The sequence below is a fragment of the Ictidomys tridecemlineatus genome, unplaced genomic scaffold (genome assembly GCF_052094955.1).
Source record: "Ictidomys tridecemlineatus isolate mIctTri1 unplaced genomic scaffold, mIctTri1.hap1 Scaffold_50, whole genome shotgun sequence".
Taxonomy (NCBI): domain Eukaryota; kingdom Metazoa; phylum Chordata; class Mammalia; order Rodentia; family Sciuridae; genus Ictidomys; species Ictidomys tridecemlineatus.
Genome location: NW_027523264.1, coordinates 104,035 through 110,068, shown reverse-complemented (window position 1 = coordinate 110,068; position 6,034 = coordinate 104,035). Strand labels below are relative to the sequence as shown.

Sequence of the window (6,034 nt, the reverse complement as noted above, 5' to 3'; positions counted from 1 at the left end):
CGGGATGGGAGCAAGATGTCATCCTGGCACCCTACAGCAGCCCTGAGGGACATAATCCCAGGAGACTTATTCTTCCCAGAGCCTGTTCATATTAGCTTTTTGGCCAGTGGTAACTCCTGGCCCATTAACCTATTCCATGAAAGCCCCATGTGCACACAGACTAGGCCTTTAGACAACTGAGTTTGAATTCAAGATGAAACCTCAGGAGAGACTGTCCTTGTCCTTAAGAAAAATAAGAGGCATTGTTGTTTTGGATGTTGAAATGTTTGGATAATGGATCTCCCTGACCCTGGGACACGATAAGCGTGGTCACATGGGCTGGGAAGAACCTGACCATTTGTTGACCTGAGATATATTTTTACTGTTCTGCAAATGAACAGAGATTAGAACTTAGTGAGTGGCCCAGTGGGCATGGCAAATAAATGCCATGGTTTAAAAAATGAAGTAGTGCACAAAGTGGTAATGAAGGAGAAAACAGTCTGTAGGTGAGCCCTGGTTGAGTGAGTTAGGTGCTTGCTCTTTTTGCCTTCCGGAATAGAAGAGATGATAAACTTGAAGAGGGCGAGGGGTGAGTTTAAATTTTAATCTCTAAATAATATGACAACACTGTTATTTCTTTCTTTATCACACTGAGACATCATTTATTGACTTGCTGCTATGAGAGATGGGGATTGAACTCCCTTATATCACCTCTCACCTTCTCCTCCCTGTCTTCTTCCTTACTTTTGGTTCTTACTGTGCTATTTTGACTTCCTCTTGTGGTTGCCTTTGATCTTTAAATAATACACTTGAGCCTCCATTGGTTGTGGTCAGCATTTGACAGTGTGCTCTGACCCTCTCTTATATGAAATGGGGTCACCAGTGCCCCTACTCTTTGCTCCATCTCTTTTCTGTCTTTCATTTGCCAAATTTTCTTAGTAATTTAAATTTTGTTTTCATTTTTCAAATTTTCATATTGTAAGATTGACTTTTTTTCTCAGGGAAGGTGATGGGTCTGTGAATTATAACATATGCATGGATTTGTGCACCGTAAGAATACAGTATAGATCCATCACCCCCAAAGCTCTCTGGTGCCACCCCTTTGAAGTCACACCCTTCTTCCATATGTAATCCCTGGTGGCCACTTGTCTTCCTTTTTATTTTCTCATGAGTATTCTAATGTTGGGCATTGTCCACAGTTTGTTAATCCATTCACTGGCTCAATTCATTCAGGTAACTTCCAGGTTTTGGTGATTATGAATAAAGCTACTATAAATATTTGTGTATAGGATTTTGAATGAACCTAAGACTTTGTTTTTCCAGGGTAAATACCTAGCTGTGAGATTACTAGGTCATATGTTAAGTGTATGTCTGACTTTATAACAAAATGTCAAACTGTGGTGCTTCACAGTCCCACCAACGATGTGCGAGGGTTCCAGTTGTGCTCTGTTGTTTTCAGCATGTGATATTGTAGGTACTTTTCTGTTTCTTTATTGTTTTGGCTTGTTGGTTTGGTTTTTGCAGGTTAGCCATTGTACAGGTGTGTAGTAGTCTTCCATCATGATTTAATTTGCATTTCTCTAATGACTAATGATAGCAAACATCTATTCCTGTTCTTATCTACCTTCTCTATATTCTTTTTGGTGAAATATCTGTTTAAGTCTTTTGTCCTTTATGTTAACTGGGGTTTTTGTTTTCTTATTGTTGAGTTTTGAGAGTTCTTTATATATTCTAAATATAAGTCCTTTATTGCACACAATTTTTTTTCTTCTAGTCTGTAACTTACTTTTCATCCTGTTAACAGTTTTTCCCAAAACAACAATTTAAATGTTTTATGGAGTCTAACTTTGTAATTTTTTGATTAGTTGTGGTTTTTGTGTCTTATCTCAGAACTATTTGTTTAACTCCAAATCACAAAGAATTCTCCTTTATTTTCTTCTTAAAAAAATACTACAATTTTACATTTTATGATCCTCTTGTGGATCAATTGTGATCCATTTTAGGGTAATTTCTATAAGGTATGAGGCTTAGGCTCATACCTTTTTGCATACAGGTGTCCAGTTTTTCCAATATTTGTTCTAAAGTCTATCCTTTTTTTCATAAAACTACTTCACATTTTTGTCAAAATCCATTAACCACACTCAGGTGGCCCTATTTCTGAACTCTCTAATCCATCCATCCCATTGATATGTGTGTGTGTGTCCCCTGGACAGCGTCAGACCATCTTAATTACTGTAGTTTATAGTTAATCCTAAAATGAGGTACCCAAGTCCTCCAGCTTCACTCTTCTTTTGCAAGCTGTTTTGTCTATCTAGTTCTTTTGCTTTTCCGTATACATTTTAAAATCAATACACCTATGTCTATTTTAAAATCTGGGATTTTTAATTGAATTGCATTGAATTTATAGATCAACCTGGGGAGGATTAGCATCTTTACCATATTTAAAAATTCTTCCTTTCATTGACATTCTGTGGTTTTAAAAATCCATGTCTGGGCTTTTAAAATTTTTTTGATTTCCAGTTATTTATTGCTAGTATATAGAAATATAATCGATTTTTTTTTGGTTGACCTTATATCTATTCTGACCTCACTAACTTACTAGAAGTGTCCTAAATAGAAAACCATGCTCCTTGATGCAGCTTTTTATTTAAATATATATATTTTAGCTGTAAATGGACATATACCTCAATTTTGTTTATTTTATTTATGCAATGCTGGGGATCGAACCCAGGGCCTTGAACATGCGAGGCAAGTTCTCTAGCACTGAGCCACAACCCCAGCCTGCAAATGCAGTGTTGATATCTTCCTTTTCAATCTGCATGCTGTTTATTTCTTTGTATTATCTTATTTCACTTACTAGGATTTACAATATGATGTCAAATAAGATTGATGAGAGGGAACATTCTTGCTTTGTTCCTAGTTTTAAGAGGAAAATATTCTTCCTTCAAGTATGATGTTATAGTGTTTTTGTCAATGCTCTCTATCAGGATGATCAAGTTCCCCTCCATTTCTTGTTCAGTAAGAGTTTTTAATCATGAATGGATGTTGGATTTCTTCAGATGCTTTTTCTGCATTGGTTAATGCAATCAATGAGATTTTTGATTGTCCTTTGTGGAACCAGATATTCCTATATGCATTCCCAGAATAAACCCCACTTAGTTGTAGTCTATTGTTCTTTCTAAATATTCCCAGATCCATCAACTTCTTTATAGTTAAGGATAATAACATGTGTCTTCTATCATAGTTTAGTATTTCCTGCTTTGTCTATAAAAGTTGAACATTCCTGAAAAACAATATTTTCAGGATTACGAAGTAGAAATATTATTAATATGAAACTTTTCCTGGACAGCTTCCTCTTTTCCCTGGAATCACAGATTCTCTTTGTTTTCACTAGGGGTGAAGAGGAAAGGAGAGGAGACAGTCTTTCTTCCTTTGATACCTAATATCATCCATCTTTTAGCTACAGTCTCTTGCTTGGAATCTATTCCATTCTTTCCCAATATGAACTGGCTGTTTCCTAGGCCTGTGACACAGCTGTCATCCAGTAATTTCTTTTTTCTTTTTTTTTAATCCCTGTCTTTATTTCAGGGAATATGAGCTTTAAACAGGAAAAGGTGGGTGTGTGTCAGAAACTATTAGAGAAAGCTGGTATTAATAGCTCACATTTATTAATTACTAGGTGCCAAGCACTGTTTTAAACTCAATATATAGATTACCTCATTTAATTATTACCACAATTTATGTGGCTGTTGTTATTCTCTTTCCAATTTTACAGATGAGAAAAATGGAGGCCTCCAGAGGTCAGGTAACTTACCTTAAATTATACTACTAATAAATAGTAGATCCAGGATCCCATTCAAGATGATGGGACTCCAGAGCCCACATTTTCAATGCAAAGAAGGGCTGTGTTTACTCATGGAAAACTGATGGAAGAGGCTGTTTTTGTTTGTTTGTTTCTTTTGGTACTGGAGATTAAAATTAGGGGCGCTTGACTACTGAGCCATATCCCCAGCCCTTTTTATTTTTTATTTTGAGATAGGGTCTCACTAAATTGCCTTGGGTCTCATTGAATGGCTGAAGCTGGCTTTGAACTTGTGAACCAGTTGCCACAGCCTCCTGAGTTGCTGGGATTATGGGCATGCACCACGGCACCAGCCATAGAAAGAGTTCTTAATCCACCAAGAACACTTGGCCACTAGCAAACAGTTGCTTCCTTAAGTGAAAACTCAGCTAGAATAGTAATAAGGGACCTGGGCTCTGCTCTTCCCTTATACAACAACACTGCCTGCTTAACTACTGGCCAGCAAATATGTTGTTGGCAGCCCAGACAGCAACAAAAGCAGTGGCTCAGGAAGAACTAAGGAAGTCAAGGGCAAGGGCGTGGATCACAGAGACAACTGAAGGGGTGTGGAGGATCTCCTGAAAACAAAAGGATGGTTTGGGGCCAGATAGGAAAGGAAGGCAATCCTCCATTCTTTTTTTTCCCTTCTCTTTCCACATATTTTTACTGGTGCATTGTAGTTGTACATGATGGTGGGATTTGTTGTTACATATTCGTACATGCACACAATATAACAATATAATTTGGCCAATATCACTTCCCAGCACTTATCCCTGTCTCCCATTTTCCCATTCCTGGTCTCTTTCTTCAACTGAATCCCCCCTCACCTTTCTTTTCTTTTTTCCTCTCTACCTTCCACATCTGAGAGAGAAAACATACAACCTTGACCGTTAATATAATGTTCTCAAGTTCCATCCATTTTCCTATAAATAACAATAATACAATTTTATTCTTCTTTATGCCTGAATAAAATTCTATTGTGTCTATATATATCACCTTTTCTTTATCCATTTATTCATTAGTGGACACCTTGTCACATCCCACAGTTTGGCTATTGTGAATTATGCCACTATAAACATGGTTTGCATGTATCACTATATTACAATTACTTTAAATTTTTAGGATAAACACCAAGGAAAATAGCTGGGTCATGTGGTAGTTCTGTGCCTAGTCTTTTGAGGAACCTCCACACTGATTTCCATAGTGGTTGTACTAATTTGCAAATCCACCAACGGTATAAAAGTTCCTTTTTCTCCAGTATTTATTATTATTTGTATTCTCAATGATGGCCATTCTGACTGATGTGAGATGAAATGTCATTGTAGTTTCAATTTCACATTTCCCTAAATGCTAATGATGCTGAACATTTTTTCACATATTTGTTGACCATCTGTATTTCTTCTTTTGAGATGTGTCTGTTTAATTCATTAACCCAGTTATTAATTGAAGGGGTTTTTTGGGGTTTTTTTTTTTTTTTAGTGCTCTATATACTCTGGATATTAATCCTCTGTCAGAAAAAAATAGATGGCAAATATTTTCTCCATCCTATGGTTTTTCTCTTCACATTCCTAATTGTTTCCTTTGGTGAACAGAAGCTTTTTAATTATATACCATTCTATTTATTAACACTTGTCATTATTTTCTGAGATTTAGGTATCCTACTAAGAAAGTCACTGCCTGTGCCTATAGGCTGGAGGGTTGACCCTATATTTTTTCCTAGGAGTTGCATAGTTTCTGGTCTAATTCCTTGGTCTTTGATCAATTTTGAGTTGATATTTGTGTAGGGTAAGAGATAAGGGTCTAGTTTATTTTTTCCACATATAGATAACTAGTTTTCGCAGCACCAACAGTTGTTCAATAGGCTGTCTTTTTTTCAGTGTATGTTTTTGGCAACTTTGTCAACAATCAGAGGACTGTAGATGTGTGTGGGTTTGTCTCTGTGTCTTCTATTCTGAACCACTGGTCCATGTGTCTGTTTTATGCTGGTACCATGCAGTTTTTTGTTACTATAGTTCTGTAGTATAATTTGAAGTCAGGTTTTGTCATGCGTCCAGCATTTCTTTTTGGACTAGAATTTCTTTGGCTATTCTGGGTCTTTTATTCTTTCAAATGAATTTTAGAACTGTTTTTTCTAGTTCTGTGAAGAATGTCATTGGTATTTTGAAGGAGATTGTATTGAGTTTCTAGGTGGGAAAACCCTCCATTCTTCATCAG

General features: G+C 36.5%; 1 protein-coding gene across 3 annotated transcripts in view; it reads left to right on the top strand.

The window, feature by feature from the left end:
* Positions 1–361: 361 nt before the first annotated feature.
* Positions 362–6,034, top strand: part of LOC144373808 (uncharacterized) — a 41,689-nt gene continuing 36,016 nt past the window's right edge. For all 3 annotated transcript variants that reach the window (XM_078036790.1, XM_078036789.1, XM_078036791.1), the window contains exon 1: positions 362–568. The gene's annotated coding sequence lies outside the window, so the exon portion shown is untranslated. The remainder of the gene's footprint in view (positions 569–6,034) is intronic.